Raw genomic sequence first — 15,207 nt, forward strand, 5'->3', positions numbered from 1 at the left:
TATTGACAAACTGAATACAGCAATACATTAAAAGGATCATACACCATGACGAAGTGGGATTAATACCAGGGATGCAGGGATGGTTCAACATCCGCAAATCAATCAATGTGATACACCACATTAACAAAATGAGGAATAAAAACCACATGATCATTTCAATAGATGCAGAGAAAGCATTAGACAAGATCCAACATCGATTTATGATAAAAACTCTCAATAAAATGGATATAGAAGGAAAGTACCTCAACATAATAAAGGCCATATATGACAAACCCACAGCCAACATCATACTTAACAGTGAAAAACTAAAAGCCATCCCTCTGAGAACAGGAATAAGACAAGGGTGCCCACTCTCACCACTCCTATTCAACATAGTACTAGAGGTTTGGCCAGAGCAATTAGGCAAGAAAAAGAAATAAAAGGAATCCAAATTGGAGAGGAAGAAATGAAACTCTTGCTGTTTGCAGATGACATGATTCTCCATATAGAAAACCCTAAAGAATCGATTGGAAAACTTAGAAATAGTCAACAACTACAGCAAAGTTGCAGGGTACAAAATCAACTTACAAAAATCAGTTTCATTTCTATACACTAACAATGAACTAGCAGAAAAAGAAGTCAAGAATGCAATCCCATCTACAATCTCAACAAACAGAATAAAATATTTAGGAATAAATTTAACCAAGGAGGTGAAAGATCTATACACTTAAAACTATAGGAGATTATTGAAAGAAATAGAAGATGTAAAGAAATGGAAAGACATTCCATGCTCATGGATTGGAAGAATAAACATAGTTAAAATGTCCATATTACCTAAAGCAATCTACAGATTCAATGCAATCCCAATCAGAATCCCAAAGACATTCTTCATAGAAATAGAACAAAGAATCCTAAAATTTACATGGAACAACAAAAGACCTCAAATAGCCAAAGCAATCCTGAGAAAAAAGAACAAAGCTGAGGCATCACAATCCCTGACTTCAAAATATACCACAAAGCTATAGTAATCAAAACGGCATGGTACTGGCACAAAAATAGACACACAGATCAATGGAACAGAATTGAAAGCCTAGAAAGAAAACCTCACATCTATGGCCAGTTAATCTTTGACAAAGGAGCCAAGAACATACAATGGAGAAAGGAAAGTCTCTTCAATAAATGGTGTTGGGAAAACTGGACAGCCACATGCAAAAGAATGAAAGTAGACCATTATCTTACACAAAAATTAACTCAAAATAGATTAGAGATTTGAATGTAAGACCTGAAACCATAAAACTCCTAGAAGAAAATATAGACAGTACACTCTTTGACATCTGTCTTAGCAGCATCTTTTTGAATACCATGTCTACTCAGGCATGGGAAATAAAAGAAAAAATTAACAAATGGGACTACATCAGACTACAAGCTTCTGCAAGGCAAAGGAAACCATGAGCAAAACAAAAAGACAACCCACAAACTGGGAGAAAATATTTGCAAATCACATATCTGATAAGGGGTTAATCTTCAAAATATATAAAGAACTCATACAACTTACAACAAAAAAACAACCTGATCAAAAAATGGGCAGACATTACGAACAGACATTTCTCCAAAGAAGATATACAGATGGCCAACAGACACATGAAAAGATGTTCAACATCCCTAATTATTAGGGAAAAGCAAATCAAAACTACAATGAGATATCACCTTACACCTGTCAGAATGGCTATGACTACCAAGACAAAAAATAGCAAATGTTGGAGAAGATGTGGAGAAAAGGGAACCCTCATACACTGCTGGTGGGAATGCAAACTGGTGCAGCCAAGATGGAAAACAGTATGGAGATTTCTCAAAAAATTAAAAAGTAGAAATACCATACAATCCAGTTATCCCAGTACTGAGTATTTATCCAAAGATCTTGAAATCAACAATTCAAAGAAATTTATGCACCCCCATGTTCATTGCAGCATTATTCACAATAGCCAAGAAGTGGAAGCAACCCAAGTGCCCTTCTATGGATGAATAGATAAAGAGGATGTGGTATATATATGCAATGGAATACTACTCAGCCATAAAAAAGACAAAATTGTCCCATTTGCAACAAAATGGATGGACCTTGAGGGTATGATGTTAAGCAAAATAAGCCAGATAGAGAAAGACAAATACTGTATTTCACTCATATGTGGAAGATAAACAAACACATGGATAAAGAGAATAGATTAGTGGTTACCAGAGGGGAAGGGGGCTAAGGGGAGGGCGAAAGGGGAAAAGGAGCACATAGGCATGGTGACGGATAAAAATTAGACTACTGGTGTTGAGCATGATGCAGTCTATACAGGAATTGATAAATAATAATATACACTCGAAATTATACAATGTTATAAACGTTTATGATTTCATTAAAATAATTGCAAAAAAAAGCAATGGGACAAATTGATATCATGTGACATCTTATAAGATGCGATGAGAATCCATCATCTTTTGTTGATATTCTTGCCACAGGTGCATAACCTGAATCTAATCATGAGGAAACATTAAACAAATTAAACTGAGAAGCATTCTGTAAAATAACTGGCCTGTAATCTTCAAAAGGCTCAGAGTCATGAAATTTAAGGAAATACTAAGGACCTGCTCCAACTGAGGAAATCTCAAGAGATATGACAAATAAATCATAAGATTTAGTAGGATTCTGACTTTGATATTTTCACTCTAAGGACAATTTTGGGACAACTGATGAAACTCAATTGGGTTTTGAGGATTAGTTGGTAGTAATGTATCAATATTAATTTCCTGATTCTGACAGCTGTATTGTGGTTACATAGGAGAATATCTTGTTTGTAGAAAATACACAGTAAAAGTATTTGAGGTAAGAGAGCCACAGGTCACCAAATTACATTCGAATGGTTCCAGAAAAAAATAAACAGGTTTCTTCCCTATATCTACAACTTTTCTGTAAGTCTGTGATCATTTCAAAATTTTGAAAGCTTTTTGAAAAAAGAAAATGCAATTCAGATTCTGTCATTCCTTTGCTTAGAAATCCCTTCATACCTCTCATTACCCTCAGATACAGTTGTATAATCAGGTTATTGACCACAATCCAGCCTTTCTTTCAGCTCTTGGAATGCACTATGGTCCTTCCTGTCACAGAGTCTTAGCTCTTGTTGTTCCCTTTTCCTTTTCCTGAGACATGTTTCCTCTGCTCATTGCAAAGCTTCAGGGTCTCGGCTTAATTGCACTTCTCCAGTGTAGGTACAGTTCCCCTGCTGCCTGCTCACATGGGCTCTATATTCATCCTTTGCAGGCCTTCCCATTTTGTAATTAGTTGTTTGCTCAACATATGATTATTCCTCTAATAAGCTACATGAGTTCTAGAACCTTACCTGTCTTATTTACAGTTTCTTCTGGATATTGTACAATGCCTAGTAGATAAACATAGATAAATAATAAATATATTAAGCTTCAGGGCATTCTTTTGAAGCAGGCATTTTCCCACATTTTATCTATGAGAATACTGAAGCTTAGAAAGAATAAGTGTCCAAAGTCATAGAGTTAGTAAGTGAAAAATCACAATTAAAACCCAAGTTTCTGGCTCCAAAACCCATGCTCTTAATTCTTGTTTCATACAGTTGAGCCAAAATTGGTGATTCCAGAGCCTAAGTTTATAGGGTAACCAGGAGGAGAGGGAATCCAGAGTCACAGGTCCTGGTCCAGTAGCAAACCCTGAGTGACATCCCTTTGCCCTCCTGGTTCCTTTCTCACACTTTTCTGTTTCAAGAAGCTCCCAGACAATGGCACCTTAGATTCTATGCTCTCTTCTTCTCAATGACTTCAGCCATGGTCTCTCCATAGGAGAAAACTTTTTATAAGGTAGTGTGACTGTTCTATGACTATAAAATCAGCAAGATTGTGTTCTTCAGCACAAAATGGGAATTCAAAAGGACTGATTGACTAACTGGCAAATATGACCAGTTTATAACTGTTTCTTAAGATTTTGTGGCAGTGACAGAGTGATCCATACGAGTCAAAATGCAGTTGCCTGGTAGAATAGAAAAACTTATTAGGGAAAAATGAAAGGCAAATGTGGATATGATTTAAAAAATACTGTACTTTCTCTGAGTAAATAAATAGAGTTTTCTCAAAACTTTGCATGTTGTTCATGTATGGAGCTCTTATTTGCAATCCCCTTCCATTTGATGTGAGATCCATTTCACTGTGAGTGTGTGTGTTTGCATACATCTAGCCACTCAACTCCCTGGATCATGCAGTAGTCCAAAAGGTGCACACTTATGGATCTGGTGTTTTCCTCTTGTGATTCGGCTTACCTCAGGTACATAACTTAAAAGAGTCAAGGTCACTCTCTATCCATCTACTGCCCCATTTACCTATTTCATCTTACACTTCTATGCTAGTGGCTTGAGTGCCCCCAAGATTTTCAGGAATTCTTACACACACACATAGACACCTGGTAACTCTAGAAGTTGATACCAAGTGTAGGAGTTGGCTTGTCTGCCAGATTATTGGTGAGCATAAGTATTTGGAAAAAGTACTGATAAGCTCATTTAAAACTACATATGAATAATGAAATATAATAAACATCAGCCTTAAACAGAAGGCATAATTACAGAGAGACCTTTATAAGTAATTTTCAAAAAAAATAAGTTCAAAATAACCATAAGGGTCAATGATTCCCATCACCTTTAGTCTTCAATTCAATGCAATAAATATTTATTGCACATCAACATCATTAAACCAACCCACAGAGACTTAACAGAGGGGAAGGGTTATTCATGTGGATGTGCAGAGAAGAGCATTCTAGGCAGAAACATTGTAAGCTCACACACCCTAAGGTGGGAGGATGTTTGAGTGTGTGTGTGTCTAGGTATAAGATTAGTATATCCTTTGGCTTTGCCCTAAGGGGTAAAAAATTAATTACTTTACCTCAATAATTTGAATTTTCCTAAATTAAACTGAACCGTGAAATTGAAAACCTATTGAAACAGATAAATATTGAGCTAATTCTTCTAGGAGAAATAGCAAAGGTTCGAGAAGTGAAGGAACACAAAAGGGAGATGAGAGCCTGGGCTCAGCTGATGCCTCTGGCATACTTAACGGATCAGCGATGGCTCTCAGCATTTGCTGCCATCGGCTGCCAGCATAGTCCTCTGCCTAGAGCCACCTATGAATTCAGGCAACCGGATTCAGAATCCTCTGAAAAGGCTGAGGCTTTGCCGTGTGGAATTTTGGTCACAAACAAGAGAAGGCTTCCAAGAAATCCATGTTATTGTGCTCCACAGAACATGGACATCTTCAGGCCATTCCGGATGACATTTACAGCAGATGTCTAATTAGCAACTGCAAGTTCTCTTCTGAGCATCTCTAATGAAAGTATCTCTGACTGTTGATATAACAATCTCTCTTCCAAACATGGAGCATTAGATTTTATATAATACAGCTTATGTATGTATGTATGATGTATGTATGATGTATGTATGTATATACTTTTTTTTCATGAGATCCCTGCAGCCACCTTGTGAGGTATACAAAACAGGTGTGAACTCCATTTTACTGTTGAGGTATCTGGCCAGGGCATCTGCAAATACTTGGGCAGGTTGTTCACCACACAAGGAGACCAGACTAAGGGGCAAGAGAAGGCTGAGATCCATCTCACATTCTGTTCACCAAGCCTACTGCCTGTGGGGCTACACCCATGCAGAGGGGGCGCCTTTTCTAATTTGCACAAAGGCACCATATGGGCTAGAGGTAGCCCGGTATCTGGATCTTGGAGGGATTAAACGACTTGCCTAAAATCCATTCAGGAATTAACTAATCAAATTTTTCTTAATTAAATTTGCATTTCCCTATAATACACTAAAACAGACTCTGACGCATTGTTAACACAGATAAACAGCCTTCCTTCTCAGAACACTTTGCAAGCATCAAGTTCATTGATTTCCACCCCCACTTTTAGGTCATTTTCTAGTTTTATTTTGACTTTTTCTTTACTGGACAGCCTACAGAGTTTGCTAATTACAAGTCCCAAACCATGGGACTGATTTAAGCTGTATAAACATGTGAATCTCAATTACAGAAGTAGATGGAAAGAGAATTAAATAGTATCACAACTTCATTAAAAGTGATATTTCTGAATGATTTGACATGTATAATTTGGTCTCATACATTATATCAGATGGTTATAGCCTCGAATTTCAGTGATCATTGAGTAGACATTTTTACTTTGAGATTCACAAATCTTTGAGGCCTCTCAAGGGGTAAAGGGTTGACTAGAAATGTCAATTAAACCTTGCTTGCAGTTTGACATTTGTACTTCCCCTTTATTTTACATGTAATCCTCAAAAACCTGGGAGGTAAGGCATCACTGCCTCTAGGCAGCCTCCTCCCTCCTTCAGTCTGAGTTAGATGCCTCCTTCCATTCTCTGAGAGGTCCTCTTTGAGGGCCTTCATCAGGCTGCTGCTTCTGACCATTTATTTACTTTTCTGTCTTCCTGGAAATAAATGATCACTCCTGGAGAACAGACAGCTTGTTTTCTTTGTTTTTGTGTTCACAACATCTAATACATGCAAGAGTCGATAAATGTTTGCCTTTATTGATTGAATGATTACCTGAGTGGAAGAGAAGAAAGTGTGAAGTTTGTTCCTATAGACCTAACCTCATAAATAAGGAGTGGACTTTAAACTCCATTGTTCAAAGATCTATAGAAGATATCACACAGACAGACAGACAAAAATTCAGAAGATACACGGATACACAGACAGAGAGACTGGTTGAGACAGCTCGTAACCTGCTTTGAGTCCTCAAGGTGAGCCTTACCATCACTACGCTATGGAAAGGGGAATAGGGAAGAGAGGAAACCATGGACTAAATGGGATGGCAAGTTAAGTGGAAATGTGTGCATAAGTACATACACAGGAGCAATAGAAACATCTATAACCACGTCCCCAGTCTGGTGAACTTGAAAGGAGGTACCATGTACTAAGAGTCTGGAAGCACAGGTTTCAGTCCCCTCCTTCATTCCCTGTCGTTACTCTCTTCTCTCCCAAGATATAGACAGGCAAGTTGACTTTCCCAACCAGCAAACTCCCTATTGATAAAACAATGAGATTTAACTAAAGTCCTTTTTAACCCTGACTTTCCATGAACTATAAGAGCTTTCACTGGTATGTGAGTCTTTTATACTCAACGTCAGTGTTCCAGAAGGGGGCAGCATTAATTCACAGTAGGGAAACCAAGAAAAAGTTTTTACTTTAGCTAGTCTTCAAAGCAGTAAATGTTGGTAAACTGGATGAAAGGGGCATTTAAACTCTTTCTTGAATTTGGTGTTAGTACATAAGGATATCAAGAGTAGGACAGTGGGTGGAAGCCTGTATCCACTCTGCTGTCTGGGCATTTAGGGAGGAACCAGTCAAATAGCTCTGTGAGGAAGAGATCAGTCCTTGTTCACTCACCTGACGCTGAGTGCAGTTTCTGGCACATAGTAGTTGCTTAATAAATGAATGATTGATAAAGAATGGGGATGGAATGGGTTCCTAGGGCAAGTCTCAGTCATAGGTGTGAAGTAGGCAGATCTATCTTTGGAGTTTCTCTCCTTACACTTTGTTCTAGGGCCCATCCCTTCTTCGATGACCTTAACATAGTTCTGTACCCCTGCAGCTCTTCTTACCGCTGCACTCCTCTTCTTCACATCTACTGATACGTCCACTCATTTACTTAACAAATAAATTCTTTTTTTTGAGGACGATTAGCCCTGAGCTAATATCTGTTGCCAATCCTCCTCTTTTTTGCTTAGGAAGATTGGCCCTGGGCTAACATCCATGCCCCTCTTCCTATACTTTATATGGGACACCACCACAGCATGGCTTGATAAGCGGTGCGTAGGTCGACACCCAGGATCCGAACCTGTGAACCCTGAGCCGCTGGAAGTGGAGTATGCGAACTTAACTGCTATGCCACCGGGTTGGCCCCCACAAATAAATCGAACACCTGATAATATACCAGATTTTGCTCTGACTCCCCTGCCCTGACAAATTACAGGCTAATTAGCCTTGCGCCGTAAGATATAGTAGTTCCTAAGGGTAACTGTATTAGGGAGTAGGATTAAGCCTAGGATTAATCTGTATTTTAACATGTGCCAGGAGATGGACTTTATAAAATAAAAAAAGTGAGTCTCTAATACTGGACACATCAGGTGGTAAAGGTGATGTTTCAGGGTAAGAGGATCTGTTCAGCTCCTCAGGAATCCCACCATCTATGTGAGCTCCCCAAGAGAAGACTTGATGGCTTTGTTCCAAAACTGACCAAGTGAGAGGAGGTGCAAAGGAGCCTTAGAGATCACATATTCCACCTGCTGCATTTTTTATATGAGGAAGTGAAGACTAGGGAGGTTGTTACTTTCCCAAGGTACTGCTGAGTAGTTGCAGAGCAAGGTCTAGAAGCAATTCTCCAGGGTCCTGTCCAGTGCTCTCTCTAGGGGTTTGCTACTCTTATTTTTATCTCATACCCACCTACTCATTGTCTGTTATAGTTTTTTTTAACGGATTTTAATTTTTAGGGCAGTTTTAGGTTCACAGAGAAATTGAACTTATCAATTTGTTCTTTCATAAATCATGTATTTGGTGTTGTATCTAAAAAGTCATAGCCAAACCCAAGATCATATAGGTTTTCTCCTATGTTATCTTCTAGGAGTTTTATAGTCTTGAGTTTTACATTTAGATCTATGATCCATTTTTAGTTAATTTTTGTATTTTATTGGGGGTGGGCGCTAATGTAAATGGTATTGTGTTTTAATTTCAAATTCCACTTGTTCATTGCTGGTTCAAGTCAAAGCAATTGACTTTTGTATATTATCTTTGTATCCTACAACCTTGCTATAATTGCTTATTAGTTCCAGGAGTTTTTTGTTGATTCTTTTGGGTTTTCTACATGGACAACCGTGTCATCTACAACAAAGATAGTTTTATTTCTTCTTTCTCAATCTTTATACCTTTTATTTCCTTTTTTATCTTAATGCATTAGCTAGGACTTCCAGTACAATGTTAAAAGGAAGTAGTGAGAGGGGAGACATCCTTGCCTCATTCCTAATCTTAGTGGGAAATTTTCTAGTTTCTCACCATTCAATACAATGTCTGCTGTAGGTTTTCTTGAGATGTTCTTTATCAAATTGAGGAAGTTCTCCTCTATTCCTAGTTTGCTGAGAGTTTTTAAATCAAGAATGTGCGTTGGAGGGGCCGGCCAGTGGCGTAGCGGTTAAGTTCGCACGCTCTGCTTCAGTGGTCCGGGGTTTGCAGGTTTGGGTCCTGGGCGCAGACCTACACATCTCTCATCAGGCCATGCTGAGACAGTGTCGCATGCAGAGCAACTAGAAGGATGTACAACTATGACATACAACTATCTACAGGGGCTTTGGGGAGAAAAAAGGAGGAAGATTGGCAACGGATGTTAGCTCAGGGCCAATCTTCCTTAAAAAAAAAATTAATTAATTTAAAAAATTAAAAGAGAAGAATTAAAAAAAAGAACGTGTGCTGGATTTTGTCAAATGTTTTTTTTCTGCATCTATTATGACCATTTGATTTTTCTCCCTTAGCCTTTTGATACAATGGATTACATTAATTGACTTTTGAATGTTGAACCAGCCTTGCATACATGGAATAAATCCCACTTGGTCAGGGTGTATAATTCTTCTATACATTGTTGGATTCAATTTGTTAGTGTGTTTTTCGACAGATTACTGGGCTCTCCCATGCATCTATTTCCTATTTCTCCAAAACAGGAATAATCCTTGTCCCCCGATATTCTTCTAAATGCCCTGTGCTGCCAATACGCAGGAATGGTGACAGCCCATCAGCTCAGGAGTTAAGCCTGATTTGGAATCCAGCTCTGCCACTCCCCAACTACGTAAACCTGAGCCAGTCATTCACCCCTCTGAGCATTTTTGCTCACTTTTTTACCATGTAAACACTTAGGACATCCAAAAATGGCATTTAAAAGCAGCTGCCCAAAATTTTGATTAGATCACTAACTTGCTTTATTTCTGTTGAGATGATTAAATCTACTATGTATGTGAAAGCACTTCATTTTTTTCTCTCTATTTTGCTGTCCTAAGATTGCACTTCCCCATAAAGCATCATCCATCAAGCCTTGCCATGCATTCTGTTTTCTAGAAAATTTGAGCCATGATGTTTATTTAAAGTACCATTATTATTAGGAACATCATTACAGCACTTTTTTCATTCATTTCCTGTTTTAACTTACTGGCTACTCATCAAGGCTATCCCTAGGGAACAATTTATTCAGGTGAAATCAGGCTAAAAAAGGACACCAAATGCAGTTCAGAGGAAGAAAATACATCCCAAAAGGGCGATGTGAAGATAAAAGGTTTGTTTGTAAGGATGGAGTAGCTGCCTCTTCTCTTTCAGGAACACCTCTGCTTTAGCAACCGTCTGCCTGGTGCTAATATTCCCTACTGAGGCCCCCATTAGAAGTCTACTTTAGGGACTGTCCAGTCACGTGGTCCCTTGAGGTAGATGCCTGGCCATAAACACACACACACACACACACACACAAACACACACCCCCCATGTGTGGCCTAGAGCAGTTTCTCCATTTCATATTTCTCAAAATCTAAGGCCATGGTTCCCCAATTTTCCTCTTTTGCAGATCCTTTCATGAAAGAAAGATCTCTTTGTCACAAAAATATAGGAATTACATAATCTCAGAGTAAATGGTCTTCCTTTCAATTAAATAAATTTAGCCCTAAGAAAAAGTCCCTACATTACCCTTATTTTTCTCATTTTACCTCATACGAGTGAAATTTTGTCACAGACCTGTGTTTGGAAACCACTGGCAGAGGGACAACTCAGTTAATGAGCTAAATAGAGAACTGGAAAAGGCTGACTCACCTCACCAAGGTGAGGAATGTTCCAGGGTGGACAAACACCAGGAAATACTCAATTCAAAAAGGACAGTTTAGGATCAACCTCAATACTTTTGGTAGTTAAGACCACTGTGCAGTTAATAGACCTTGCGCAGCAAAGCAGAGAGGAGAGTGTTGGTCAAGTAGCCCAGGCTTCCTTCTCTTCCTTTTGTGGAGGTCATCCTTACACCCTACATTGAAGGCCAACTTTTTCATTACTCTTTTGGTTATTATTTCAATATAATTTTTCTCCAAAAATTTCTGAGGTATTATGGCCAATGCCATAGAGCACTGAGTAGGATTAACACCCATGAACATGTGTTTGTTTGTTTGTTTGTTTGTTTGTTTGTTTTGGGAACATGACTCTCCTCAGTGACTCTTGTGGCCTTGGAAGAATGTGAAGCTTTTGGTGTTTTAGGAATCATCCAGAGCAGGATCAGACACAGTCCCTACCCTTGAAGTCCTAACTTGCCAACTTTATATACACACAGCACACATAGTATTAAAAGACACAGGGCATACCAAAGGGTTAATTTTGTATTTGGTTATAACGTCTGCTTTAATTCCCTAATAGATGGAAAGAAAGGAAGAAAAGAGGATGGGAGAGAGGGAGAGAGGGAAGAAGGGAGGGAGAGAAAATGGAAAGCAATGGTGACGGTTCCCAGAAAGAAGTGCAATGGTTGGTGGGAGATTTATGGGAAGTGAGAGCCCGGATCCTGCCCAGCTTGTCCGGGAATCTTTCCTGCTGGAGGGTTCTTTGTTAAATGCTGTCTGGTCAGCCTTTCCAGGGAGTCAGTTTTGGACTCTAATCCTCACATTTAGAATCACCAAAGCCAAGCCAAGGTTGTTTTCCAGGAACAGGGTTTTATAGGATGAGGCTACTTCATGCATTTGTGTGGTAATTGGTGAATATTCACTTCATATTTAAGAACAGAGTCAGGACAGGAAAAAAAGGAGTAATATTACCATAGCTTGGAAAGCACTCATTAAAAAAAAAAATTCCTTTCTGTCCAGCATAGATATGGCCTTACCTGACAGTGGGTATGAAATGGTTACTCTGAAACCTCTGAACTCCTAAAGTCGTGAAGGACTTTCATTGATGTTTCAGAGTAAACATCATGACACCAATACTTATGTTTAGTAAACTACTTCTCAATTAGGAAATAGTAATAACAACAACAGTATTAGCAGCTAGCACGTATTGAACTCTTCCCACGTGCCAGCTACCGTCCCAAACGGTGATATCACATTTAGTCCTTACAATATCCCAGAAAGTTATTTAATATAATTATGTCCCTTCTGCAGATGAGAAAACTATGTCTCAGAAAGTTGAAGTAACTTGTTCAAAATTAATCTGACAATAAAGGTGGAGCTAGGGTTTGAGCCCAAGCAGTCCAACTGCAGAGCCCCAGGCCTATGACCATTGTATATTTCCCTCGGTTCTAATAGTTACTTTTCTCACTACAATGGGAAATGGATAAAATATCTTTTCATTCACTCTGAGTTTTAAAGTTAGATAGATATAGATTTAAATCTTGATGTGTGACCTTAGAAAAGTCACTGAATTTCTCGGAGTCTTAGTTTTTCATTTATACAATGGAGATAGTCATATCACCCTGCAAGATTACTGTGAAAGTGAGAGGTAATACATGGCAGCCATTCAATACACAGACAGACAGGACACAGACTGTCAAGATTAAAAAGGGAAAACATGAGACAAACAAAATACACAGAGCCCAGGCACTCAGGACAGATCTCCAGGGTGAGGGATAAGTGGTAGATTAACACCAGAAAGATTGAAGGAAGTATTTTCCCTTCAAGCAACTCAATTGATAAAGTAGACTTTGAGGATATTTGCAAAATAAGAAAAGATTTCAGATAATAACATAATAAGCAAAACAAAACAAACAAACAAAAACCAAGAAAAGAGGATCAGTAGACGCTGTACAGAGAAAGAAAGCAAAACCCAAACCATTATGAAAGATTAAGCTATGAGCCATAGCAAGCCAAATTAATTCACAAAGTAAAGGAGGAATTGAAGCTTATATCAGAACCTATCTGCCTGTCATACATAACGCAATATCCACAAAAGTAGCTTAAGTTAAACCCCATGTGAAACCAGACCTAGTTTCTCATCCTATGTTGTGGAGCAGTCATCTCTGTGACTCTATTGTTGTCTCAAGGAAGCTCTAGGTTTAAGAATCACTCTAGTAGAAGCCTAGATTGAGTGGACATCCACTGGCTATTGCAGTTAAAAATCTGATGTGCAGCGTGCAAAAACAAATAGATAACAGACCTTAGAGAAGATCACCTGGTCCAGGTCTCCAGCCTTCTTGTGCTCTGCATTCTCTAAGGAATGGAATTTCCCAGTCCAGTCGAGTTTCACAGCCTTTCCACTGTGGAAACACTAAAGATCTAAGGTGAAAAGGAAAAAAAATTAGGAAGGGTGAGAGTGTTAATGATAGCACAAATAGCCAAAGCACAATCTAAAATAGACTGAGAGGGGATCTACTCTCCCGGCAGCAGAAATATCCATGAGCATTTTGCTACCATAAGTTGGATTCTTCCACACTATAGGTCCCCATCTTCATGGTGCACTGTAACGAAAAGGTAAAATTCAGTCAATTAAACTTGCAGTGGCGAGATTTACTTAATTGCTGTCTACTAAAACAAAATCAACAATCTTAATGTCTTTGGGAAGAAAATTACTGCATTCCCAGCCTTTTTGGAGAGACCCTTCAAAAAGGCTTTTATCCATCAAAAGGCTACTTTCAGAAACTGGCTTTGAAGACAGCTATTAGAATACAAAAATGGAATACAATATGATTGTGACTGTATTCCTCATTTTATCCTGTGCCCATGGTGTTTTAATCTGCTATTATCACTTGAACATCAAGCAGGCACTCAATGGATATTTGTTAAATAATAGAAAGTATTTGCTAAAGAGTTTTAAATGGCATTTCATGGTAATTAAGACCAAGGGTTTTAAGACCAAACGGACCTGACTAATTCACTATCTGTGTCTTTGAGCAAGTTTTTTAACTTCTCTAAAGCATCAGATTTTTCATCTAAAAAATGTTGGTATATAGTTACCTCTTCCATTGGGTGGACATTTAGATTAATGAGTTAATTCATATAAAACTCTAGCTCAGAACTACGCTCATGGTAATTGCTAAAAAATGTTACCTATTAACAATTTCACACCTCATTTTAGGCAAATAATGTATACAATTCTTTAATTTGCCTCTTTGGCCATAAAAGTTATATATTAAGACTTTTTGTGATAGTATCAAGCATTTTGTCATTGCAAAATGACACACTTTTTGGTGGAGAATTGTGGGACTCACCAACAAACAGATGATTAAAAAATGTCTCAGAATTTGACTTGTTCATGGCTTCATGGTAGATTATTGTTAGCAGGAGATGGAAGTGGATTTAACAGCAGAGGGCAGAGCACAGAGACCAGGAGGGAGAGAATAATTCACTCCTAAGAGAAGAGGGAAAGGCCTCATTTTCTGATGCTGAGCCTCATACATCTCTGACAGGCACCACTGAAGAAGTACACATTTCAGAGCTGAGTCGTCCATAATAACAGTTACATGAGAAGAAAAGGATGGGCCCTTTTTGTTAAAGGAGGAAGTTGGAAAGAGGAAAAGAAGTGGAAAACTTCACTATACGCAAAATGGAGAAGATCAGGGTAAGGGTGTGGAGGGGCAGTGTGGAATAGTGGACAGAGCGTAAGCTTTATAATGGGATAGATCTAAATGTGGTTTTCTAGCTCAGTTATTTGCTACTTAGGCTAAGCTACTTAACAAGTTGTGCTTCTCTTGCTTCATCTTTGTAATGGTAATAAAAATTGTAATTATGTCATAAGGTTCTTGTGAGGATATAATGAAACAACAATGCTGTCAAAGTGCCCAATCCATTTTCTGGTTTATATAAGGTACTTGGAAAATACTTTTTGCACACTCTGCAGGTGAGGAAGGTACAAAAATGCTTGCCGAAGCATTGTTTCTTGCACTTGCTTACTCATTTCTTCCAACAGCATTCCTGGTAATTGTGGGAGATTTGTACTGCATTAACTTAGCTAAGCTGGAACACATTCCCCAGAATCCACCTTTCCTTCATGTGATCAGTTCAAGCCCAGACAGGGAAGGCAGAAGTGAAGCCCCAGCTATCTTCTTCTGGTGCTGAGAAGGTTGGTGGGGCGAAGGGCACTGTTGCAGCTCCTGCCTATTGGCACTGACCCCCGGCTTCCTGGCTGGAGAGCGGCAGCAGCCAGGCCCCAACTTCTCCAGAT

At 38.7% G+C, this 15,207-nt stretch overlaps 1 long non-coding RNA gene across 2 annotated transcripts in view; it reads right to left on the minus strand.

The window, feature by feature from the left end:
* Positions 1–15,207, minus strand: part of LOC147913997 (uncharacterized) — a 174,604-nt gene that overhangs the window by 73,261 nt on the left and 86,136 nt on the right. For both annotated transcript variants that reach the window (XR_015555970.1, XR_015555969.1), the window contains one exon: positions 13,204–13,504. This is a non-coding gene — a long non-coding RNA (uncharacterized LOC147913997). The remainder of the gene's footprint in view (positions 1–13,203; positions 13,505–15,207) is intronic.

Source organism: Ceratotherium simum, chromosome 23, assembly GCF_057802395.1.
Source record: "Ceratotherium simum simum isolate JZ-2026a chromosome 23, ASM5780239v1, whole genome shotgun sequence".
Classification (NCBI taxonomy): domain Eukaryota; kingdom Metazoa; phylum Chordata; class Mammalia; order Perissodactyla; family Rhinocerotidae; genus Ceratotherium; species Ceratotherium simum.